This window comes from Hemicordylus capensis, chromosome 4 (genome assembly GCF_027244095.1).
Source record: "Hemicordylus capensis ecotype Gifberg chromosome 4, rHemCap1.1.pri, whole genome shotgun sequence".
NCBI lineage: Eukaryota > Metazoa > Chordata > Lepidosauria > Squamata > Cordylidae > Hemicordylus > Hemicordylus capensis.
In genome coordinates, this window is record NC_069660.1 from 104,307,501 (window position 1) to 104,335,151 (window position 27,651).

The 27,651-nt window shown below is 42.9% G+C and overlaps 1 protein-coding gene and 1 long non-coding RNA gene across 7 annotated transcripts in view; one reads left to right on the forward strand and one right to left on the reverse strand.

Annotated features, from left to right (window-relative positions):
• The window catches only part of LEPR (leptin receptor), a 122,497-nt gene that overhangs the window by 16,064 nt on the left and 78,782 nt on the right, over positions 1-27,651 (forward strand). The window lies entirely within an intron of this gene.
• Positions 230-27,651, reverse strand: part of LOC128325103 (uncharacterized) — a 31,789-nt gene continuing 4,367 nt past the window's right edge. The window contains exons 2-3 of the long non-coding RNA XR_008307262.1: positions 18,308-18,445; positions 230-492 (exon numbers count right to left, since the gene is read on the reverse strand). This is a non-coding gene — a long non-coding RNA (uncharacterized LOC128325103). The remainder of the gene's footprint in view (positions 493-18,307; positions 18,446-27,651) is intronic.

Genomic DNA, 27,651 nt, shown 5'->3' on the forward strand with positions numbered 1-27,651 from the left:
AATAGAATGTGAAGCCTTAATCATGACAATACACATCCTACTAGGCAGGCAGTGATTTACATAAAAAACAAGCTATCCTCTCAACTGCCTGATAAGAGATCCTCTGCTGATAAAAAACAAAGGCAACATTCCTCAGGGGATTACTGTACTAAAAGCCATTCAGCACAAAAAAGCAGCTGGGCAGAGCTTTCTCAGGCTGCTTTTGCTCCACCAGTAAAATCCGGGCAAACTGGAGGGCACATTTGAAATCAGGGTAAAGTATGGGTGAATTCAGCAGCCGGGTGGAGGAGCCAAAATTCAGGGGCTACCCAAAATTCTGGGTGACATGGCAACCCTGCAACCAGAGAGCCATGTGGTTTTCTTGGTAAAATACAAGAGTGGTTTACCATTGTTTTCCTCCTGCGCAGTATGAGATGATGCCTTTGCCATTGTCACTGAAGTGAGTGTCCGCCTCCAGCACCTTCCTATATTGCTGCTGTCCAATATAGGTGACTACAAATATAGAATAGAATTATTTATTTACGACCCAAGGTCAGCATAACATGACATAAACAAAACATCTCATAACATAGGAAAATACAATTGGAAGAAGGAAATACGTGCATAAGTATCCACGGATAATAATCAATAAAAATTATAAAATTAATCAAGAAAAACTCGCTTAATCCTTAATACTAAGGATTTCATACTGATTCAAAGACAATCTCACCCTTAATAGTCATATTATTAAGACATCAAATTTAACTCACTTATCACAAGAAGCAAAGTAAGAGCAAATGAATACAATCCTAACTCATAAGCTTCAGCTCAGTATTCACAAGCCCTGATTCTCTGTACATAATGCCAAATGAAATATGTGTACAGTAACTTATATTAATTTAATTTTTTTTAACCTGTAGCCCCTTTGGGGGGCTTCCTAAAGGCCATGGGGGGGTCTGCAAAGGTTCCCCCTCCCCTGCTGGCCTCTTAATTCACCACTGCAGCCCGGGTTGAGGGCCTCGCAGGGACCATTTGAGCATGTGCGATGGCCATTAAAAAAAATAAAAATAAAAAATGGCCACCGAAAACAAAATGGCCACAACTCATGCTCAATTGGCCTCTGCGAGGCCTGGCATGCGCTAGGGCCTTACAGAAGCCATTTCAGCATGCACGGTGGTCATTTTGTTTTCAGCAGACATTTAATTTTTTTTTTAATTTTTAAAAATGGCACCACCTTCAAGTGGCGCCTGGGGCACATGCCCTGCCTGCCCTACCCTAGATACGCCCCTGATGACAGGTCCATACAATCATGCATGGTGTGGAGAAAGTGGATAGAGAGTAATTCTTCTCCCTCTCACATAACACTAGAACCAGGGGTCATCCCATGAAATTGATTGCCGGGAAATTTAGGACCAGCAAATGGAAGTACTTTTTCACACAACACATAATCAGCTTGTGGAATTCTCTGCCATAAGATGTAGTGACAGCCAACAACCTGGATGGCTTTAAGAGGGGCTTGGATAACTTCATGGAGGAGAGGTCTATCAACGGCTACTAGTTGGAGGGTTATAGGCCACCTCCAGCCTCAAAGGCAGGATGCCTCTGAGTACCAGTTGCAGGGGAGTAACAGCAGGAGAGAGGGCATGCCTTTAACTCCTGCCTGTGCGCTCCCAGTGGCATCTGGTGGGCCACTGTGTGGGACAGGATGTTGGACTAGATGGGCCTTGGGCCTGATCCAGCAGGGCTGTTCTTATGTAGAGTGCCTAAAACCACAAATTATGGCTAAACAAGAGACCTGCATTCAGATTTACAGTCCAGCAGATGTGCTTTATAAGGACGTAGGCCCTGGTTGTGCATCATATGTAATGAGAAGATACCGTTTTTTCCCCAGAAGGAGGAAACATTACTAGAAACAGATCCCAGATATTCTGGATTTTCTGAAAGAAACAACTACAACAACAAATATCTATATACCACTTTTCAACAAACATTCTCAAAGCATAAATGAAAAACATAGATAGATTAGATATCTGACTCCTAAGGGTTCACTATCTAAAAAGAAACATAAGGTAACCAGCAAGAGCCCCTGGAGGAATGCTGTGCTGGAGTTGGATAGGGTTAGTTGCTCTCCCCCTGCTAAATAGTAGAATCACCATTTTAAAAGGTGCCTATTTGCTAAGTTAGCAGGGAAACAAATCCATAGGTTACATACTTGGGCTGTGATATTAAAAAAACCATGTAACTAGTTCGGTGTAGTTCTAAAGCAGTTTGCTATATGGCCTGGAAGCCTGCTGTTCAAAGAAAAAGTAAAAAATTCCACTGGGCATGCCTGAACTCTAAGGTGCGTATAAAGTAACCTTATGGATCCTGGGCTTCATCTAGATGAATTAGGAAATCTAGTGCAGAGAGAGAAAGAAGAAAGATAAAATAAAGGAAATCAAAATCAAATCTAAGGAAAAAACATGAATATCAATAAAAGAGCAGCAAGCTAAAAGTTGTCAAAAGGATTCAGCATACGGTCAATTGCATAAGTGCCATGAAAACTTTGGCAACATTTTGTCTACCGCCCAAGTCCTGCTATGCTGCCTCATCATGACACGCGGGAGTGTGTGTATGTGTGTGTGTTCCTGGGAGGGATTAGTGAAGTACTCCAGGAGGTATACTCACAGTAGGGTCACCCAAAGCGCAAAGGTCATCTCAGCTGCCCAGCTAAAGCAAGCAGGCACATATTGGGCAGCAGCAATATAGGAAGGTGCTGGAGGCGTACGATCGCTTCAGTGACAATGGCAAAGGCATAATTTCATACTGCACGGGAGAAGGCAATGGTAAACCACTCTTGTGTTTTACCAAGAAAACCACATGGATAAACAAAATGGAGTGATTGTCCAGATGATGATTGTAGTACAGGATGATGGGCCCCTCAGGTCGGATGGTACTCAACATGCTACTGAGGGAGAGCTGAGGATATCTCAGAGTACCGATGATCAAAGCCTTTTGGACATCTATCGCCTGATGTTGCCATGCGGGAAAAGAACATCCAAAGCTGCAAAGACAGAATTACAATGGGAACGTGGAATGTAAGAAGCATGAATATGGGAAAGCTTGACACATTGAAAGATGAAATGAATTGACTACAGATTGACATCTTGGGCATCGGTGAATTAAAATGGACTGAAATGGGACACTTTCAGTCAGAAAACCATATTGTTGACTACTCAGGACATGAAAACTAAAGAAGGAACGGTGTTGCTTTCATAGTCAGGAAGGATATAGCAATGACAGTACTTGAATACAATGCGGTCAGTGACTGACTAATATCAATTAGATTTAGTGGACAACCCTTTAACATGACAGTTCTTCAAGTCTATGCCACATCAACTGATGAAGAAGAAGAGGAAGTTGATGAGTTTTATGTTCAAGTTTAGTCTGAAATTGACAGAACATGCAAGCAAGATGTGATGCTGGTGGTTGGTGACTTGAATGCCAAAGTTGAAAAAGGTAAGGAAGAAAACACAGTCGGCCTATATGGCCTAGGAAACAGAAACAAAGCAGGAGAATGACTTATTAGTTTTTGCCAAGCCAATGATATCTTTGTTGCTACCACATTCTTCAAACAACCAAAGCGGCGCCTATACACATGGACATTGCCAGATGGAGTACATAGAAATCAAATTGATGACATTATTGGTGCAATGATGTGGAAGAGCTCAGTTATAACAGTAAAGACATGGCCAGGGGCCGATTGTGGAACAGATCACGAACTGCTCATGTGCAAGTTCCAAGTCAAGCTAAAGCAGAAAAACAAAGCTATCCAGCTCCCACGATATGATCTTGAGAATGTACCCACCCTTTTTAAGGAGAACATCAAGAACCACTTTGAAGTTCTGATAGGGAACCAGAGGAACTGTGGAATGAAATCAAAGATGTTATTAAGGATGAATGTGAAAATAGACTGCCAAAGATGAAGAAACAGAAGAAAGCAAAATGGATGTCAGAACAGACGGTGGAGATTGCCTAGAAGAAGAGAGAAGCCAAAGTCAAGAAAGATAAAGACCTCACAAAGGAACTTAATAGGAAATTTGAGAAAGCTGTTAGAAGAGACAAGGAGTAGTACTACAATGACATCTGTAAAGACCTTGAGGATGGAAATAGACACAAACAAGGGAAGTTTTCCAAAAGATCTCTGAACCCAGAGGGAGGTTCCCACCTCAAATTGGTATGTTAAGGGATGCCAAAGGAAAGATAGTTAATTGATTCAGAGGTGATGGAAGGAGTATACTGAAAATCTGTACAGCAGGGACGTCAACATCCAAGATACTCTAGAAGATATTCCCTACTTGCAAGAACCTCTAGTACGGGAAGATGAAGTTAGATCAGCACTCCAGTCATTACCAAGTCGGAAGGCTACAGAAATATGGCAGGCAACAGAAGACTCAGTCAAGGCTTGAAACTATGCCAGCAAATTTGGAGAATGACACAGTGTCCAACAGATTGGAAGAGGTCAGTTTACATAACCATACCAAAGAAAGGAGACTTAACAGATTGCGCAAGACATCGCACAATATCCTTAATTTCACATGCTAGCAAAATAATGCTCAGGATCATCCAACGTAGATTAGAGCCCTACTGGGAAAGGTAAATACCGGATGTTCAAACTGATTTCAGAAAAGGCCAAGGAACAAGAGACATCATTGCTGATAAAAGCTGGATGATTGAGAAAGCCAAAGAATACCAGAAAGAAGTCAATATGTGCTTTATTGACTACAGAAAAGCCTTCAATTGTGTTGACCATGTCAAGTTGTGGAATATCCTTAGGAAAATGGGCATCCCAGACACCTCATTGTTCTCATGAGAAACCTATACAAAGGACAGGAAGCCACAGTCCAGACGGGACATGGTGAAACAGACTGGTTCCAGATCGGCAAAGGAGTAGGACAAGGCTGTATACTTTCTCCTTATTTATTCAACTTATTTGCTGAACATATACTGAGAGTAGCTGGATTTGAAGAAGATGAGCGTAGTTTTAAAGCTGGAGGAAGAAACATCAATAACCTGCACTACACTGATGACACCACTCTGATAGCTGAGAATGTGGATGATTTGCAAGCTCTAGTAATGAAAGTAAAGGAGCACAGTGAAAAAATGGGACTACGACTAAATGTAAAGATGATTAAACTTATGACAACGGGTAAAGCAAGCAGCCTCAGAATTGACAATGAAGACATAGAAGTGGTGGATAGCTTCTGCCTTTTAGGATCGACTGTCAACAGTAAAGGATCCAGCAGTCAAGAAATACGCCGCAGACTAGCACTTTGTAGGGTAGCAATGAAGGCCTTGGAAAGGATATTTAGAGGCCATGACGTGTCTACACCTACAAAGATTAGAATTGTTCAGACAATGGTTTTTCCTGTTACACTCTATGGATGCGAAAGCTGGACTTTGAGGAAGCAAGATAGAAAAAACATTGACACTTTTGAACTTTGGTGCTGGAGAAGACTTTTGAGATACCATGGACAGCCTTGAAAACAAATACATGGATCATAGAACAAATCAATCCAGAATTTTCACTCGAGGCACAAATGACCAGTCTCAAACTATCATACTTTGGACACATTATGAAAAGATCCAGCTCCCTTGAGAAGTCCATAATGCTGGGAAAAGTTGAAGGAATGAGGAGAACCAACCAGCAGCAAGGTGGATGGACTCGATTATGACAGCAATGAATGCAGCTCTGAGAGAGCTTAAAGGCCAAGTTGAAGACAGATCATCCTGGAGAGAATCTATCTATGTGGCCGCTAAGAGTCGACATTGACTTGACGGCAATCAATCAATCAATACAAAGCCAGCCACTAATCTGGCACTATCTTTATTTGATAGAAGCTTCAGTAATTAATTTCTCCTGTCTTGAAGTTACTCCCAACATTAAGTATAGTTATCTCATCTATAATTCCTTTACCATATGATCTGGGTTGTTTTTTAAAAATGTGCTGTTTCTTCAATATTCAGAACTGCTATGTGTGTTGTCTTGTATTCAAATATACATGGTCACTGTGATGGAATGAGATTCTGAAGTTTTTTTTCTGTGCTGCTTTGTGTATTCTTCACTCACCCACAGAAGATGCTTCTTAAGGAAGCAAATGACCTGAAAATCAGAGTTTTTTCATAGTTGTCAGACCAATTCTAAAAGCATGCCAAAACTGAACCTCTGAATGCTCCATTGACTTCTTCCCTTAATACTGCTGAAAACCATACTCCGTCAGCACTACCTTTTCAGTCTGTGGAATTTTGTAACAAATTTTTGCAAAGGGTTGACCTTTATAAGCTGTGTTTCAGATGGTCCAGAATGTCACATGATGAGGTTGGCTTTTTGTATAATGTCTAACAAATCAGAACATATTTCTGTTTAAATGTATCATCCATCTGTGATTCACTAACTTTGTTAGGAACTATTACAATCTGTAAAGGGCCATTACAATTCATAGTACCAAAATAGCACTTAGTAAAATCTAGTGTTGATTATTTATATATTTGGTCAGGGTAAATTAATTTAAATCAAGTTATTTAAATTATTTACTCAAGTACCATTTGAATGATCAAGAAAGCCCCTCCACACTTATGACATTAGGAACATAGGAAGCTGCCATATACTGAGTCAGACCATAGGTCCCTCTCGCTCAGTATTGTCTACACAGACTGGCAGCGGCTTCTCCAAGGTTGCAGGCAGGAATCTCTCTCAGCCTTATCTTGGAGATGTCAGGGAAGGCATTGATTTGGTTCATGCTATAATAATTAAAGCATGTTGGTTTGCTAATATATGGAGCCGTTATTCAACCTAGGAACATAATCTAAAACCTTTGCCAATGCAGCCCATGTGGAGTACAGGATTGTATCTGATTAGAGCCAAGAGACAGATTTCAGTATAGTCTATAGTCTGTAGTTGCAAGCATGTGTAAGCAAAATCACATACTTGAAGGCTGTCTAAAACTTTCCACAAGTAAGGGCTGGTAGTTTGCAGAAAAATAATAATGTTAGATGTCTAAGGTGATGACTCTTCATTCTTTAATAATTGCAACATAAAGTGATGACTTCATATGTGAATCATCCATCAATGTGGCAATTGTACAATCATATGCAATAGCACAGCCACAATTGAATGGGGGGCGGGGGCGGGGGAATGTTGCTGTGATGCTGGTGGCCACCTCCTCACATATCCCCAGAGCACACAATTGGAGAACAGCTGTCTCTATAAGGGGAGGGCAGGTAACTCTGTGTCCTGGTGTCAGCCGCACCCCCTGCATTGAAGTCGGAAGCACACCAATGCAGGGGAGTGGCTGGCTTTGGGGTACATTTGCTTCTCTTGTCCCTCTTGTTATGAACGGTCTATAACATATCAGAACCAGAGGTACCAACTCAGAAGTATGGTGAAATATAGGTCTGTGTCTGATTTCATTTTTACATTAAGAAATGATACCTGAACTCGAGGTGAACTGGCACCCTGGTCAAACTGCTCTCTGGAGCAGGAGGAATCCAGCATTGTTTTGTAAAATGGGTGAACACAAAGGCTTTGGCCTGGGCTACTCATATGCTAAAATGCATCTGACTCACTATGTCTATGGAAGAGTCTGCCAGAGGCTGATCTTCCCCCTTCCCGTTGCAAGAAGCCAGTGTTAATCGTTATCAATTGCTCTCTATAGAAATTCAACATAGCCAAATGCATACACAGTAAATGCCTGTAGATTTTAATCCTCACCTCACCAATGCTACAAATCTCACACACACCTTTTCATGTATACTTTAAATATTCTCTTGTTTTCAATTAAACACTGGGTAGAGGTACACAAGCTGTCTCACACAGAATATCCTGAATTCTCTTACTAACTGCTGACTTTTAACACCTTTGGGAAGATGCCATTGTGGCTCTCAAGTGCAGATTTGCCTTGGGCAATGCTCCCCACCCCTCCCTTCCTGAGCGTGCAGTTTACAGAAGATGAGATTCAGAGATCTCTCTGGACTGGCCTATATCCTGAATAAATTAAGACTTTGTTCAGAAGGTAGCAGCAAGTTGTCACCTTTTTGGACACCCAGGAAAAGAGGAGATTTTGAATAGATTCTATTCAAGGATCAAAGAGAAAAACACTATAAAGAATGAGGCTTTAGACAGAGTTCAGCAATTGTTTGTCTACAGCAAAAGCTGCTCACAGGATCCCAGGTTTTGCTGCTAAGCCGTGGGGCAAAGCAGGAATTCTGTTCATGAACAGAAACTACAGCAATGCCTGAGTTTTGCTGCCCAAGCTGCCTGATCTGAGCAGCTGCACAGATCCCGTCTCAGCGAGCGCCTCACTCCTTCAACTGAAGTGATCCTCCGCTTTCTAGCCTCTGATCCTGGGTAAATATGCTGCTCCTTTACAAGCCTTGGGAATTCCCTCCATCCTTTCCCTGCTCCCTTCTCCTTCCCCCCTTCTTTTCCTCTACTAATCTCCTCAAAAACCATGCCAGTCCTCAGCCTCTCTCAACCCCCTTTCTGCCCTTATCTGAATTGTATTAGCCTTTAGGAAGATTTAATGCACACACATATGTTAGTTAGGCACACGGGTGAATATTGGTACTGGTTAGGATGCTCTGTTTAAATACTGTTAGCAATATTGATAGAGTGCTCTGCTTTCTGCTTTGCTAGATTATGTTGTTATTCTTTTTATACTCAATAAAGCCCATTGAATCTTTGAGTGGTTGGATCTCTTTTCTTCCTTGCTTCCAGATCAAACGTGGTCACCAATATAAAAGAACTTGGTCCAGACCTATTTTATATACTGGCTAATGAGCATATTTAGTATATAGATCAGGCCTGGTCTGTAACACTCTTCCAGACAGCAGTGGTTCCTTTGTGGCTGAGTGCTTTTATTTTCTCCTTCTCTCTAGGAGAGGAAGATAAAGGAAGCACCCAACCACATGATGCAGGGGGCACAGTGGTCAGTATTGGGGCATGCACATGCCACCCATCCCTCTCCCGGAGGTGAGTGGGGATTGGGCCATTAGGTGGTGGCAGGGCTCCTCCAACCTTCTTATGCCCCTGCTCCTATGTGACTGAAAAATCAATGAAAACCGGGAATATTCTAATCCCATGAATGTAAAGTAAAAAGTTGTGCCGTCACGAGTCTGTGTCGATTCTGGCAACCACAGAGCCATGTGGTTTTCTTTGGTGGAATACAGGAGGGGTTTATCATTGCCAACTCCCACACAGTGTGAGATGCCTTCCTATTTTCTATCTTTATAAATTCATCACCTTATATCGCTGCTGCCTGATACAGGTGTTTTTCATGGTCTGGTAAACATACCAGTGGGGATTCAAACCGGCAACCTCTTTCCCACCAGGCAAGTTACTTCCCCGCTGTGCCATAAGGGAAGAGCGCATGAATGTAGTTCCCCCATATTTCACACCTCACAGAATTGCTCTGTCATTCTCTGGGTTCATCCAAGCTTTTATTAGTTTTGAATGGCTAAGACTACAATCCCACTCAACTTTTGTGAGAGCAAACCCCAAGGAAGCAAGACCCACTGTGTTTAATGAGAATTTCTCCAAAGAAAGTTTGGATAGGACTGCAGCCTTGGAAGCTGCTAAACTTTGCATCCCCAAAGTGATTGAGATTGTATGTCATCCAGGAATATCCTGATCAAGTGCATTGGGCTGACAATGTAACGGGAACTGCCCTCATAATATCTGTCTGATAACTCAGGGTGCATTTGACTGATTCAGTGGATAAGGGTTGGGAGGACTAATTTAGCAGCAGTGTAGCTCTAATTGTTTATGTTAGCTTAAAACTACTGCTGCCTCCATAAGTATTAGCAGCGGAGTTTAAGAACGCCTCTTCCCTCCCTGATAGTCAGCCCATAATGCATCGGGGAAAGGACACAACATCATGACATTGGAAAAAGGCTGAATGAAAAAATGGCCCCAGGGTCCCTCAGTAATGCACCCAGTGACATAGTTAGGCAAAGAAGGTCCATGTTTATGGTGCTCGAAACAGCCCCCCAGCTCTCTTCTCACCATTGCTGGTGGCAGCTTGCTGCTGCTTATGTTGGTAATATTTTTAAATCTTTTTTTTATTTATAGGGTTTTTCACTCATTCAAAACACTGTTTGCTATGTTTCGTGGTATCTCAAAGATGGGGCTAACAATATGGAACAGCCTGATTCTGGGAAATCTAGAGTGACTCCCAGTTTGCAAATAAATCAATGAGAGATGCATGTAGTTACCAGTTATGAAAATCAGGACACATGTCTAAAATATCCATATGCATCATGGGGAGGATATTGTGCTTCAGAACTATCTATTTAATATTCAAAAGCAGCTGTGGCATAATACTTGTTTTTAAATAGATTTTGGGTGCTCACAGTACTATGTTCCAGTTTAATGCTAACTAACAGCTGTTCGTATTTTTTTAAAAAATTTTTCAGGCTTTTCATGGTGTTATTAGAAAAATAGAGGAGAGGTTGAAGGAGCTGGGTATGTTTAGCCTGGAGAAGAGATGATGAGGGGTCAATATGATAGCTGTACTATGCTTTTTGTTACCACTATTCAGCCTCATTTAAGATTTCTCTACTTCATGAGCTGAGCTTCAGTGAAGGCATGGCTCCATTTTAAAATCTTGTCTCTGGGCCCATTCCAACCTTGCTACACCCCTGATCCTGTCATGTTGAGGATGACCTCCCTATATATACCATGGAACAAGAAACATTGGTAGACTTACCGTGAAGGGTTCTTTTCAGGTTATAGGGAGATCACCCAATGCACCCACGGATCGTGTGTCTGTGTCTGTGTCTTCTATATTATAGTCTTGGTTATATTGTTTGATAGTTGGGGAGGTGGGCCAACCAGAGAGGTTTACCTATCTCTGGGTTTTTTTTTTAAGGCTATTCTTGATTACTGTTTTCTGCTTGTTTTTACTGTTTTGAATTACTCTCCCTTAAGCTTTGCTATGCTATACTGTTCCAGAACTGGGGATTAATTGACAGCTCCTATCCTAGGAATTAGCCTGCTTGAATTTTGATTGGTCCTGTCTCAGAGCAGAGGCTGATAAACCCATCACGTTGAGGATGACCTCCCTATACCCTGAAAAGAACCCATCACGGGAAGTCTACCAATGTTTCTTTTTGTATTTATACTCTTGTTTGAAGGTCCATTGTTGGTTCTCTGAAATGGAATATGGAACTTCTTTCCTCCTTGGCAGATAGTTGGATAGCATAGGGATTGGAAAGACAGCATCCTCTACACTCCTTCATGTAATGCAAAGGGAAAGTCAAAATATTTAATATTTTAAAGTGTTTTAATTCTGACAGTGTAGTGATTTAATTCTAGTAATCACCAAAGAAATAAATTTTGAAAAGGTTATAACTGCTCTCAAGTTTCTCATTCCTGTTGATGTTTAATGCAGATTCTTCATCCTGATATTTCTAAAACATCATGGAAATTAGGATATTCATAATGCATTTTTGCTGATGGGGGAATTCATCTTCAAAATGTCAAACTGTTTCTTGCACTTCAGTCTTACTGATGTTAGTGTGTTTGTCCTTAATTTTAGACCACTTTTGAGGAAAGCTGCACTGGATCCCTCGTAGTTAGCTAATTACAGACCTGTTTCTAACCTTCCATGGTTGGACAAGATGTTTGAGTGGGTGGTGGCCTCTCAGCCACAGGCAGTTTTGGATTATGCAGATTATCCAGACCCATTTCAAACTGACATTTCTGTGGGCTATGGGGGTTGAGACTGGCTTGGTCAGCCTGATGGATGATCTCCACCTGGCTATAGACAGAGGGAGTGTGACTCTGCTGATCCTTTTGGATCTCTCCATGGCTCTTGATACCATTGACCATGGTATCCTTCTGGATCGCCTGAGGGGGGTGGTATTGAGTGGCAGTGTTTTACAGTAGTTCCAGTCCTACTTCTTTGGTAAATTCCAGATAGTATTGCTTGGAGACTGTTCTGCAAAGCGAGAACTGAAGTGTGGCATTCCACAAGGCTACATACTGTCTCCAGTGCTCTAACATCTACATGAAACTGCTGGATGAGATCATGAGGAGGTTTGGTGCAGGGTGTTATTTATATGCTGATGACACCCTGATCTACTTTTCCATGTCAACCTCATCAGGAAATGGCATATCTTTCCTAAATGCATGCCTGGAGGTGGTAATGGGTTGGATGAGGGATAACAAACTGAAGTTGAATACAAATAAGACAAAGGTACTGATTGTGGGGGGTTGGGACTCTAGAGATGGTTTTGATCTGCCTGTTCTGGATGGGGTTACACTCTCTCTAAAAGGTCAGGTATGTAGCTTGGGAGTGCTTCTGGAGCCCAAGCTCTCTTTGGTTTCTCAGGTTGAGGCGGTGGCCCTGGGCACTGTTTATCAGCTTCGGCTTATGTATCAGATACGTCCGTTTCTAGAGGTAAATGACCTTAAAACAGTGGTGCGTATGCTGGTAATCTCCAGACTTGACTACTGTGAGAGAGCCAGTGTGGTGTAGTGGTTAGAGTGCTGGACTAGGACCGGGGAGATCAGTTCAAATCCCCATTCAGCCATGAAACTAGCTGGGTGACTCTGGGCCAGTCACTTCTCTCTCAGCCTAACCTACTTCACAGGGTTGTTGTGAAAGAGAAACTCAAGTATGTAGTGCACCGCTCTGGGCTCCTTGGAGGAAAAGCGGGATATAAATGTAATAATAATAATAATAATAATACTGTAATGCACTTTATGAGGGGCTGCCTTTGTACGTAGTCCGGAAACTACAATTGGTACCGAATGCGGTAGCCAGATTGGTCTCTGGGAAGACATGAAGGGACCATATAACACCAGTTTTGAAAGAACTGCACTGGCTGCCGATAAGTTTCTGGGTGAAATACAAAGTGCTGGTTATTACCTATAAAGCCCTTAACAGCTTGGGCTCAGGCTATTTAAGAAAGCGCCTCCTTCGTCATGAACCCTGACGCCTGTTAACGATCTTCTGGAGCTGTCTGGTTACAGTTGCCACTAGCTCGTTTGGTGGCGACTCAGGACCAGGCTTTCTCTGTGGCTGCCCCAGGGCTTTGGAATATGCTCCCTGCTGAAATAAGAGCATCTCCTTCTCCATTTGCTTTCAGGAAGATCCTCAAGACTCTGCTGTTCTTGCAAGCTTTAATTTACAATTGATTTTAATAATTTTAATAATTTGTTTTAATAATAGTTTTATACTATTTTTATTGTCTTGTGTATTTTAATCTGTGTTGATTTTTAAATTTGTACACCGCCTACATATGTATATATCAGGTGGTATAAAATATGATAGATAAATAAATAAATAAATAATTTGATATTTTAAAATTTCAAATTCCAACACTTTTATTTGGGTTGAATCTAAATTCTGAATCACAGTTGTAAAACATGTCACAGCCATGCATCAGTGTTTGCGAGTGCTCAGCTTAAATTTCTGACACTTAAAGGATTGAAATGAAAGTGAAGAAGGTTATGAAGAGCATGGTTTCCTCTTCCTTTGCTGGTTTGGTGAAAACCCATTGTACATCCCTGAAGGGAATTCCAAAGTTCCTGCTTTATTTAGCTATTTAACTAAGTGTAAGTTTTTCAGCAGATCCTTTTCGAAGCAAACGCTGAAAAATCACTCTTTGTGCCTCAAAGCCACTCTCTATGGAGACGTGCTGTGTCTGCCGACACTGAGGCTGGAATCGACATCGATCTTGGTGTTGACATCGATGTTGACAGGCCCTTTTTTTGATATCTGCCCCAGGGTCTATGCATGCACAGTCTCAAACCCTGCGGGATAATCTTGAGAAGATTGTCTACAAGAAGTCCAAGTCTTCTGACCACTGGCATAAGAAGCGCAAACATTGTGTGGCCTCCAATAGTGACTCGCCGCCTCCAAAAAAGCTTAAGTCAAAGTTGGCTCACTCTTCGAGGTTGAGGACCCCCTCGCTATCGACATTCCAATATTGACCACCGTGGTTGAGTCTGTCGAAGCCACCTACTGATAAGGGGCTGGTCTTTTTGTGTCTCTTTCAACACTGTCGTGTTCGGTGCTTCCTATCATCCCATTTATCTCGACAACAACCGCCATTCGGCATCGATGTCAACGCCGTTCTTCCTGATTCAGACTACTTCAGTCTTCCCCTCGACTTCCTTGATTTCGAGGGTCAATACCTATGCAGGGATCCAGTGTCGTGCTAATCCGTCCTGTCCAATGACTGCTGTTATTCTGCACCAGCGAGGACACCCTTGAAATCTCCTCTTATGCTCTTCGATACCGCAGACCATGCTTTGTTAGATGAAGGCACTGCAAAGTCCCTGTTGAGTGCTTTGGACTCTGGCACAACTACCCCCTCGGATTCCACTTTTCAGGGAGTCCTCATTCTTGGTTTGGATACCGAGGTCGATGTCGACGAAGATATACCCATTCTAAAGATGCCTTCGATGTCTCCCCTTCGGATTGGAACCAGGTCTTCCACCTTTACAGTGCTGACAGTCCCACCTGCCACTGCTTCATCCTTGAAATCAATGCCTTCTTTTGTGCCGCCTCCTTTTTACCTCCAAAGGACCCCACTCATGCCTGTGGGTTTAGGCACACTATTTCTCCGTCTGCACAGTTGAATTGGGCAGAGTTTCAATTATGGAAGACTCAGCGGATGCTGCAAGGCATGCTGCCTCTTCAACCTACGCTTCCTGCACCACAATGTGTGCCACCTGTCCATCCTCTGGCAACGCTTTCTAAATCACCTGTACTCATGAGCCAGTGTCTTCAGACAACACCAGTGCCACTTGACACCCCCATGTGGAGTCTTCTGAAGAAGATTCCTATGATTCCTCTGAATTATCTGACACTGACACGGACTGTGACAGTGCCACGCCAAGACATCCTTCTGATCTGCCTTCGGATGTGCCTCCAAGGCCTTCCACGTCTCCCAACGAGGAACTGAAATCATATACTAAGATGATTCAGCAAATGGAGATGCTTGAACTCAAGACCAAACATCCTGCTGCTGACCTACAAGATCCTGTCTATAAAATGTTGGTGACCATGCAATCCACACAACCAATTGTGTTGCCTATGTTGCCTGTTATAACCAAGGTGGCTAAAATTTCCTGGGATGTCTTGCAAACATCAACCCCTATGTTGAAGTGTTTGGAGACACTTTATCGTGTGCAAGAAGAGGACAAACCCTACTTACTTAAACACCCCGTCTCCAATTATCTAGTAATTGATTGCACCTCTTCTAAACCTGGCCACTGCCAGACTACCCTCTCTGACAAGGAGTGTAGGAAACTCGACGTTCTTGGATGGCATATTAATTCTACTGTGAGTTTTTCCATTTGCATAGCAAACTATGCAGCCTGTGTTCAGACCGAAACACTGACCGAAAGGACTATCAAGACTGAAAGGATCAAGACCGAAAGGACTATCGCAAGCCCTTTAAGCCCCACCATAAGAAAAGTTATGGCCAATGTTTCAAGAATCAAGGTCCTCGTACCACCAAGGACAACTCCAAGCAGTCTCTTTGATCTGGGAGATTGTCCAACACTTCCACCAACACCACTCCACTGGCCCTCGATATCAACTTGTTTGCCACCCAACATCATCAGACTAGCCAGTTGTGCTTCGGCATGGCGCCAGATAACATGAGACCAGGGGATCCAGTGAATGATCAACTCTGGCTATGCAGTCAAGTTCATAACTTTGCTGAGTTTCGAGGGCATGAAGTCCACCCCTCCAGCACCGGCCCTCTGGCAAGAGGTACATGCCTTACTGGAGAAAGGTACAGTAGTCCCAGTGTTGTGGACAGATCGCCTACGGGGTTTTTATTCCTGCTATTTCCTCATCCTCAAGAAGGACAGGAGAATCAGAGCCATTATGGATCTCCGCGACCTAAACCACTATGTGGATACACAAAAATTCCGCATGACAACGTTGCAGGGAATTCTTCCACTCCTGGCCAACAAGGAGTGGCTTGCCACGTTAGATCTCAAGGATGCATATTTCCATATTGAGATCCAGGATAATCATTGCAAATTCCTGAGATTCACCATAAGAGGTTTAGCATTCCAATACAGGGTGCTCCACTTTGGCTTATCTACCGGACCTAGAGTCTTTACAAAATGTATGTCCGTGATCGTTGCTTATTTGAGGACTCGGGGGATCACTTTATTCCCATTCCTCAACGATTGGCTTTTAGTACACAGCAACAAATGCAAATTGGAATCTCACATCCAATTCACATTCCATCTCCTGCAAAACATGGGAATCCAGGTCAACTGGGCCAAGTCCAGGCTTCAGCCAGTTCGGACTATAGACTTTATCGGTGCCCTGCTGGATGCTCATCTCCCTCTGGAAAGGTACCAACAAATTTGCACGCTAATCAGCCAATTCAAATGTGACCCTCGCCAGTGGGCTGATTGTGTCCATAGATTGCTGGGTCTTATGGCCTCATGCAAATCCACTGTTAATTTCACCTGCTTGCAGATGCAGCCTCTTTGACTCTGGTACCTGCAGGCCTTCCATCCAAATGTCGACAGCCAGGCAATGCTTCTGGACATTCCTCCGCGGACATTGAAATCCCTCACATGTTGGATGATCAGAGCGAACCTTCTGAGCGGGGTTCCCTTCCTCACTCTGGCTCCATCCCTCTGTGTCACCACCAATGCGTCTCTCATCAGTTGGGGAACCCATTCCGGCAAACACCATGTACAAGGTCTATTGTGCCCTATTGGACAATGCGCCAATGTCGCAAGCACATCAACTTTGTGGAGCTGATGGCCTCTTATCTGGCTCTCAAGTCTTTTGCCCCATTGCTGCAGAATTCGATTGTGCAGTTACTAATAGACAATTCTATGGTGATCATCTATGTGAACCATCAGGGGGGTATGGTGTCATGCTCTCTCTGTGCCCTGAGTTCCCAGCTATGGACTTGGTGCATATCCAAGCGCATCTTCATGACGGCTCTTGACATCAAAGTGTTGCACAACGTCTTAGCCGACAATCTCAGCAGAACCTTCAATGGCCAACAACATCACGAATGGGAGTTTCAGCAGTCCTACCTGGACCGTCTTGTACAGAAGTGGGGGCTACCTTGCATGGACCTCTTTGCTTCAGCAAGGACCAAGAAGTTTCCATGATACCGTTCCGGAGCGGGTGTTGGACCTGGCTCCCTAGGGGATGCTTTTCAGCATCACTGGGGAGGGAGCTTGCTTTACATGTTTACCCCTCTACCTCTGGTCAACAGGGTAGTAGGCAAGTTGATCTGCGACAAGGCCCGAGCCCTTCTAGTAGCACCATGGTGGCCTCGCCAAACTTGGTTTGTATCGCTACTCAGACTGACAACTGGCGACTTCTATCACTGGTCCCTGGATCCAGGTTTGCTGTCAAGAGATGCAGGAAAAATCTTGCACCCATCTCTAAGGACCCTGTGACTCACAGCCAGGAAGGTTGGTTACGAAAGAATATCCTTCTCAATTCCAGGAGAGCTTCCACTCGTAAAAGTTACATGAGTAAATGGAAGCATTTTACAATATATGCTAAGGACCATGGTTTTTGCCTGATGAAGGTATCTCCTATGCTGTTCCTCTTGTATCTCACCAGCTTGAAAGAAGCCGGCTTAGCTAATGTGTTCCTCCGGGTCCACCTTGCCGCTATTTATTTATTGATTTGGTTTGATTTGATTTGTATACCGCCCTTCCAAAATGGCTCAAGGTGGTTTACAATTAAAACAAACCACTAAAACAGTAAAGAGCTAAAACAAATAAAAAAACAATTTAACGATTTAAAAACATTTGAAAACAATTAAACAATTACAGTGATTAAAATCCCCAAATTGGGTTTTTAATTTTAAAATAAACCAGTTATTAAACCCCCCAAAATTTAGGAAGCTGAGAAAGCTTGGATGAAAAGATGGGTTTTCAGGTGTTTTTTGAAAATTGTGAGAGATGGGGAGGATCGTATCTCAGCAGGGAGTGCATTCCACAATCTTGGGGCAATATTTCTTCTAAACATGCAGGCTGGCAAGGCCTTTCTGTCTTCTCGCACTCAATGTGCAAAAGGTTTTTGAGGGGTGTTAATAATCTATCCCTCGATCCATGCTGCAACAGAACAATGGAGCCTTTCCCTAGTTCTGGTCTCCCAGATGGAAGTGTCTTTTGAGCCTCTTAATGAGTGTCTTTTGAGCCTCTACGTTACCTGATGCTTAAGACTGCCTTTCTAATAGCAATTACTACCTCCAGGTGCATAAGCAAATTGCCTTGCGTGCAGATGCACCATTCACACAATTCTATCCTAACAAAGTCATAATTCATACTGACCCAACATTCCTGCCTAAAGTCATCACGGATTTCCACTTGAATCAAAACATTGTTCTCGCCTCCTTCTTTCAAAATCCTGAATCCTGATTAGACAGAGCATTACATTCCCTCGATGTTAGAAGGTGTCTGCTCTATTACCTGAAACGACAGCAGATATTAGATGGACCAAGATGCTCTTTATCTTGTTCAAATGCAAGAATAAGGGTCTCTCCATTTCTAGGCAGTGGCTTTCCCACTAGTTGGTGGAGCTCATTTTCTTAACCTACAAGTTACAGAATCAACAACCTCCCAGACTCATCAAAGCACATTCCACGAGGGTGTATGCTGCCTCCACTGCACATTTATGCAGCTTTCACTTCAAAGACGTCTGTGCTGTGGCCACCTAGTCCTCACACCTACCTTTAATCAAACATTATGCTGTGGACTTAAGATTGGCTGCAGAGGCCAACTTTGGGAGAGAAGCTCCACTGTCTGCTGGGGGAAAAGCCATGATGACAATGGATCACTTCCAGATAGACATGTTGCTTACCTGTAACTTAAGATCTGAAGGTGATCCATTGTCAGTCATGTGCCTCCCCGCTGCAGCATTTTGAACACAAAACTGACTTACCTGCTCGATTAATGAATCCCACACTGTGTGGAACGACTATCATCAGACAGGTCTCCAAGAAACTGAGACAAAATGGTGCCTGACTGGGAAAAGCAAGGCACTGAGCATGTGCACGGCAAGCAGGGGCGCCAATGAGGAGCTAGTTAATCCATCCGTGAGGTCCCTGCCCAGGTGCAGTAACCCATTTCTCATAACTAACAATGGATCATCTCCAGATCATAAGTTACAGGTAAGCAACCTGTCTTTATGACTCTAATAGAAAAAAGAAAAAGGGAAGCAAAGGGTGGGATGCAATTCATGGATCATTATGCTGAGAACAGCATCATGGTTGCATCCAACATTCAGAAGAAGAGGATTGGGGTTGAAAGACAAAAAGAAAATGTGGTTGTATGGAGGCTAATTTGCAATCAATTATGATCTGTGAGATGATAGAACATATTTACAGCTTACATGGCATAGAAGTCAAGGCAGGCACCTTAAGGTATCCTTTTCATTTGTTTTCTTCTGGGGCCTTTCGCTCATCATCTTGAGCCATGCTGAGATTTGACTGAGATTTAGTTGGTGGGGATAAGAGACAAGACCTTTTTGGTTGTGGCTCCTTGGCTTTGGAATGCTCTCCCAGAAAAGCTTTGCCATGCATCTTCCTTAAGGTTTTTTTTTTAAAAAAAAAAAATCTTAAAGCTTGGTTGTTTAGATAGGCTTTTTAATGTGCTTACAGCCTGATAGGTTTTTATTTTAAATGGGTTTGTTTTTATTGTGCGTGTTCTACACTGTGTAGTGTTTGTTTTATTGAGTTAAATTTTATATTACTTTTATTGTTTTACTATTGTGAGCTGCCCTGAGCAGTATTGTACTGGACTGCCAGGATATAAATATTTTGAATAATAAAAATGTGTCTTAACTCTTTTCTTAAGCTGAATGATTATTAATACATACCATCTGTGCAAATTGTGTTTCACTCATGAGCATAATAGATGGGTCACTCCCTCAAGGAATATGCAGTCTAAAATCTGACAGCGGGAGTAAACAAAGGCGGGTGAGGGAGAATATATTTTAAAGCTTCCTGGCAATGACAAATTTAATATTGTATTAAAATACTTTGAAGGTTACAATTTCCAAGGTATTAAAAAAAGGATAAGAACTATAGAAGCACTGCTTGCCCTAAAAGGGGAGAGGATTTGCAAGAGTTCTGTTTAGAGGTGTGCAGAACTGGGTTTGATTTGAACCAGCCCGGTTCAAACTTGAACCAAATCGGCCTACAACAAAAGGCAGCTGGTCTGGGTTTAAACTGGGCTCGGTCTATTGCAGATTGGTTTGACCCAATTTGATGGTTTGAGGGGTTATGCTTGTAAAGGGGAATCTGGTGAGGATTCCCCTTTACAAGCAAAGGGGAATCCTGCCTTTAAAGTTTTCTAAGGGCAGCTGAGGGAGGGGGAGGCAGTGGTGTCGGCATGGTTTGTGCCTCCATTAATGCATAGCCACGGAGGCTGGAACTGTGCTGTCGCCACACCGCTGGGGGGAGTGCTGGGATTTAGAGCAGCCACCACTGCCATCACTGGTAAGATGCCCCCCTACCGGCTGCCCTTAGAAAACTTTTAAAGGTGGGATTCCCCTTTACAAGCATAGCCCCTTGACCCAGTTTGATTGAGTTGACTGAACTGCCAGCCGGTTCTACCGGTTCATGGACTGGTGGGTCAGTTTGAATTGGAACTGTACCACCAAAAATGGTTCCATGCACACCCCTAGTTCTAATTAAATGTATTCAGATCCTTGAGGGCTTTGGGAGCAACTAATTCTAGCTGCATTGGCAGTATTCAAGGCTAAGGCTCTGTCTTAATTATTGAATGGAGTACATTCTGCATTGATAACTCTGAGGTATGAAAGTACCAGGGTCAACCTCAGGCAAAGGATATATGACATGGAACATCAAATTGACCAGTGCTCTATTCCTGTTGGTGTCCGTTGGGGCAACCAAGCTCTGAGCTTTAACCCTGCTATATATATAAATTTGATAACTGTACCGGAACATCACAGAGCGTTGACACAGGTATGATGCAGTGCCTTGCAGACAGCAGTCTTGGAAGAGAGATACCAAAAAATCCCCTGCAAAGAAGTACTTGTCCCTGCAACTTGGGAGAGATTGAAACAATGGCACATGTGGCTCTTTCACTGTCAATTTGACTGAGATATACGGCATAAATATATAACTTCTTTTATTAGCTGTCATCCAGGTTGTACAGATTATTTTTTTATCTCAATTATCTTTTAACTGACCAGAATGATTCAAGATCTTATAATGTGGCTAAATTCTGTTTAATAACCAGTAAAATTCACCAGAAGCTCATTAAGAATAATTTCTAGCTGATCTATGTGTTTAACCACTGTATCATAACCATGTTGGTTTATTTTGTTGGGCTTCTGTTTGTAAACTGTACTGGTCTGTAGTAAAGGGTTCATTGGTTGGTTGACTGTGTACCTCTTTAGATATACCTCTTTAGATAAGGGTTAAAACCTTAAAATGGGGGGAAATGCAGTTGGACTTGCCTGAGCAGAACAGAAATCATTAAAAACAATTAAAACAGAAATACAAATATAAACACCAATTTAAAAACATCTTTAAAAACAATTAAACTATCAAAACAATTAAAACCCTGAAAACCAGGTTAACATTAAAACTAATTAAAAACCCTGAAAGGCCAGGCCAAAACAGATGGGTTTTAAGGGCTCTTAAAGCTGAAGTTTACTAGCTGCCTTCGTGAGAAAGGGACGCAGCTGGCGCACTAGCCGAAGCTGTGCAAAGGCACCTCCTCCTGATCTTCCAAAAGCAGAGCTTGTCAAGCAATACCCCCAAGCTGCGTACTTGCTCCTTGAAGGGGAGCGCAACGCCATCCAGAACCAGTAAAATCTCATCCTGATTGGCTCTCCTACTGACCAACATTACCTCCGTCTTGTCCAGATTCAATCTCAGTTTATTAGTCCACATCCAACCCATCACGACCTCCAGCCCCCGATTCAGGACATCCACCGCCTCCCTAGGATCAGGTGACAAGGAGAGATAGAGCTGAGTGTCATCTGCATATGAGAGAGAAAGAGCCCCTGGTGGTGCAGTGGTAAAACTGCCGTCCTGTAACCAGAAGGTTACAAGTTTGATCCTGACCAGGGGCTCAAGGTTGACTCAGCCTTCCATCCTTCCGAGGTCGGTAAAATGAGTACCCAGGATGTTGGGGGCAATATGCTAAATCATTGTAAACCGCTTAGAGAGTTCCGGCTATAAAGCGGTATATAAATGTAAGTGCTATTGCTATTGCTATTGCTATATTACTGACATCTCAGTCTAAATCCCCAGATGACCTCTCCCAGCGGTTTCATGTAGATGTTAAACAGCATGGGGGACAAAATCAAACCCTGTGGGACCCCACAGGCCAATAGCCACGGGGCCGAGCAATAGTCTCCCAGCACCACCTTCTGGACCCTCCCCCCAAGAAAGGACTGGAGCCACTGCAACGCAGTACCTCCGATTCCCATACTCGAGAGGCGGTCCAGAAGGATACCATGGTCGATGGTATCGAACGCCACCGAGAGGTCCAGCAGAACCAACAGGGCCATACTCCTCCTGTCTAGTTCCCAGCGTAGATCATCCACTAGAGCGGCCAAGGCAGTTTCAGTCCCATATCTGGGGCAGAAGCCAGATTGAAAAGGGTCCAGATAATCCATATCATCCAAGACCCTCTGCAGCTGGGACGTCACCATATGCTCTATCACCTTTCCCCAAAAGGGCACGTTGGATACAGGTCTACAGTTGTCCGAGTTGGAGGAATCAAGGGAGGGCTTTTTAAAACAATGTTCTTACCATCGCCTCCTTGAGGCATGGTGACATCCTGTCCTCCCTTAATGAGGCATTAATAATCACCTCCAACCATCTACCCGTACCCTCCCTAGCAGCTTTTATTAGCAATGAAGGGCAAGGGTCAAGAGCACACGATGTCGCCTGCACACTGCCCAGGATCTTGTCCACATCCTCAGGCCGCACCAACTGAAAAGAATCCAACACAGCAGGACCAGATGGTACCAAAGGCATGTCTGCCGGAACTGCCAAAGCTCTGGAGTCCAGGTCAGCACGGATGCAAGTGACTTTATCTGCAAAGTGGCAAGCAAACTGATCGCAGCGAGCTGTGGATGATTCCTCCCCCATTACCTGGGGGGATGTGTGGAGCAGTGTTTTTACCACACGAAACAGCTCTGTTTGTCTGCACTGAGCAGATGCAATGGAGGCAGAGAAAAAATGTTTCTTCGCCACCCCCATCGCCATGGCATAGTCCCTAAAATGGGCTCTAGCCCGTGTTCGGTTGGATTAATCACGACTTTAAAGACACATTTGTTCACCCAGGCTGTTCGCCGGGCCTTTTCTATAGCTGCTCCTGGTCTGTGGAATGCACTCCCGGCAGATATCCGCAGTTTAGGCTCACTGTCAGCCTTTAAGAGAGCCCTAAAAACCTATTTGTTTGGCCTGGCCTTCCAAGGCTTGTAAAATGTTGTTTTTTAAAAAAGTATTTTAATTGGTTTTAAATGGTTTTAATTGTTTTTGAATTGTTTTTAGCATTGTGTTTTAATTGTGGGTTTTATGACTTTTAAAAAAGTTGTTGTACACCTCCCAGAGCCTCTGGATTGGGCGATTTATGAATGGAATGGAATGGAATGAATGAATGAATGAAGTTGGTTTTTAATGCTGTTTTAATATTGTGGTGTTTTAAACTTTTAGTTCTAGTTTTAACTAATGTTTTACTTTGTTTTTATTTTGTTGTAAACTGCCCAGCGGACTCTGAATTTAAAATAACCCTCCAGTTCTAACATCAAATAACTTGGAAAAAATCCTAGAGGCTGTTCTTATGTGTAGTCTAACCCAGGCTAGGGAAGCCCACCCTGGAGGTTGTACATGAGAACCGCTGGGATCAGTCCTGATCCCAGCAGGACAGTGCTGCCTAGACCCATCAAAGAACCCAGTTGTTAGCCAGGGTTAATGCCTCAAGGAAGCCCTTAGCCCAGCCTCTGGGATCGTGTGTTTGCTGAGACTATGTTTAGCCCCCAGTGGACACAGAGACAGGTGCCTAGAGCTCCAATCTCCTGAGGGAATCGCCCAATGCATCATGCATGTCACAAGGTGCATTGTGGGATCCCTGGAGGTGAGGATGTGCCACTCTAGCCTCCAGAGCTGCACATCTGAGAGTATGGTCCTTGCTTTCAGAAACAAGCCATCACTCATCTGCGGGGAGGGTAAGCTTAACCAGCCTTCTCCCTACCCGCTTGGTTGTGTGAATGAGCTCTTTGTCTTTAGTCCAAGTAAATACACTGAGTTGGATCATCAACACCTCTGCTTTTGTGGACAGCAAACTGTGCATGATGTTATACACTGAGCCTGTTCCCACAACCATATGGGGGACGGGTTGGAGAGAAGACATGCTCCTATGTTCCTCCCAGATGACCAGAGCATCCTTCTGTCTCTGCAGCTCACATGCCCGTATGAGTGCTGCAGCGGTGTTCTCCATTGCTAATCACACAATCCATTATACAAGCAGCAGAGAGGCAATCATCTACTGCAGCAGCTCGACTTTGTCTAGTCCTACAAGCCACAGGACCCTATGATAAACATGGCCGCTGGCTACCCAAGAGCAGTTTAAAATGGCGTAGCAGCATAGATGACCAAAACAAAAGGTAGATCAGGCTCTGTTTTCATCCTACCTCACTGAGTAGTGTATCTGGACTACTCAGGTTTGGGACTGTTGGGTCAGGAGGTCTTCCAGTACCTTAGACAACCACAGATTCTTGGGTTAACCCTCTCCTACCCAGAAAACTCTGGTTGTGAGAACAGGTGCAACAGCTTACTTTTTCTTGTTCCAAGGAATTTATTTGCGGCTGAAATCTCTTGGAGGGTTACTGGCAGAGATTTTTTTTTAAAAAAAAATCAGGATAAATGTCAAAGTACTAAGTGGCAGCTGCAAAGAAAATTAGTGCTTATTTAATACAATCTAATGGTTGTGTTTTGTGCTTGAGAACATATTCTATCAATTTTAAGGTTTTCCAAAGAGTTCACTGGTTTGTGCTTTTGTACTATTTTATGCTTTTCTGACAAGTGTTTACTTCAAGTAAATAAATGGAATTGGAATTGACCTTGAAGACAGTTGGACTGCAATATCCTTGGAGCAAGATATTGTACAATGCCTATTAAGAGAAGATCTTATCCACTGAATTTTTACTATTTTCACTCTCCAACTTTTATTTATGATTAAAGTATGAAATGTGCAGAAAGGCATATCTGCTTCATTAATTCTAAGATAGATGTCTACAGCTTACTTTACATTTGATAGTGTGTAGATTCTAACAGTTTACATTATCATTCCTCCTGAATATCCTAACATTAAGGTATCCCAAATTTTGCATAGGCCAGTTTTGCATCTAACAGGTGAAACTCGAAAAATTAGAATATCGTGCAAAAGTTCATTAATTTCAGTAATGCAGATTAAAAGGTGAAACTGATATATGAGATAGATGCATTACATGCAAAGCGAGATAAGTCAAGCCTTAATTTGTTATAATTGTCATGATCATGGCGTACAACTCATGAGAACCCCAAATCCACAATACCAGAAAATTAGAATATTACATGAAACCAATGAAACAAGGATGTAAATAGAACAATATTGGACCTCTGAAAAGTATAAGCATGCATATGTATTCAGTACTTGGTTTGGGCCCGTTTTGCAGCAATTATTGCCTCAATGCGGCATGGCATGGATGCTATCAGCCTGTGGCACTGCTGAGGTGTTATGGAAGACCAGGATGCTTCAATAGCGGCCTTCAGCTCTTCTGCATTGTTTGGTCTCATGTCTCTCATCCTTCTCTTGGCAATGCCCCATAGATTCTCTATGGGGTTCAGGTCAGGCGAGTTTGCTGGCCAATCAAGCACAGTAATCCCATGGTCATTGAACCAGGTTTTGGTACTTTTGGCAGTGTTGGCAGGTGCCAAGTCCTGCTGGAAAATGAAGTCAGCATCCCCATACAGCTCGTCTGCGGAAGGAAGCATGAAGTGCTCCAAAATCTCCTGATAGACGGCTGCGTTGACCCTGGACTTAATGAAGCACAGTGGACCAACACCAGCAGATGACATGGCTCCCCAAATCAACACAGACTGTGGAAACTTCACACTGGACTTCAAGCATCTTGCATTGTGTGCCTCTCCATTCTTCCTCCAGACTCTGGGTCCTTGGTTTCCAAATGAGATGCAAAAGTTGCTCTCATCAGAAAAGAGGACTTTGGACCACTGAGCAACAGACCAGTTCTTTTTTTCTTGAGCCCAGGTAAGACGCTTCTGACGTTGTTTGTTGTTCAGGAGCGGCTTGACAAGAGGAATACGACATTTGAAGCCCATGTCCAGGATCCGTCTGTGTGTGGTGGCTCTTGATGCACTAACTCCAGCCTCAGTCCACTCCTTGTGAAAGTCCCCAACACTTTTGAATGGCTTTTTCCTGACAATCCTCTCCAGGCTGCGGTCATACCTGCTGCTTGTGCACCTTTTTCTTCCACACTTTCCCCTTCCACATAACTTTCTATTAATGTGCTTTGATACAGCACTTTGGGAACATCCAACTTCTTTTGCAATTACCTTTTGAGGCTTTCCCTCCTTATGGAGGGTGTCAATGATGGTTTTCTGCACAACTGTCAAGTCAGCAGTCTTTCCCATGATTGTGATTCCTAATGAACCAGACTGAGAGACCATTTAAAGGCTCAGGAACCCTTTGCAGGTGTTATGGATTGATTAGCTGATTGGAGTGGGACACCTGGAGCCTACTGTTGAACCTTTTCACAATATTCTAATTTTCTGGGATTGTGGATTTGGGGTTCTCATGAGCTGTACGCCATGATCATCACAATTATAACAAATTAAGGCTTGACTTAGCTCGCTTTGCATGTAATGCGTCTATCTCATATATCAGTTTCACCTTTTAATTTGCATTACTGAAATTAATGAACTTTTGCACAATATTCTAATTTTTCGAGTTTCACCTGTATGCCATCCAGATTTTCATCCAGATTGCTATGCCATCCAGATTTTCAGGTACAGATTGTATGCAACTCATTTGTGTATCAGTGTGATAAGGCTTCTGTAGATGTTGCCTATTCTCTCAAACTGCATGACTGCCCCTATAAAATACATGGAATAAATTTATTCCTTTTTAAAAAGTCAAGAATCCTGCAATTGGTTCAGTAAGCAAATAATGTTCTTCCTGTTAAAAAACATCAGAACACATTCCTTTGGCCTATGTTTTTGCTTTCTCTTTGGTCACTTCATGCCAGTATGTCAACAACAGCCATGGTTCTTCAGTATATTGTCATTTGCAGTGTCCAAAGTGAAACTCTAGAGAACAACCCCTTTTTTCTTAAGTTGTAATTTTAAGCAGTAAAATGTGTTTTTGCAGTAGATAAGCCACTTAATTTTTTTAACTTAACTGTAGCAAATGTGAATAATAAATTGCAATCTACTTTTTAAACTTAAGCTGTTGGACTTCATGATGTCAAGGATTCATCATATTAACTTTAAGCTCTTTCATAAATAATGTTTCAAACTTCTACACTTGCCATCTTTTGAAAGGTACCTGATAAGACTGGTCTCTTCTCCCCAACTTTGAAATCGGAGCAGATCTTACATCTGGTATTTTGTGATGCCTCAAAAAATGGCATT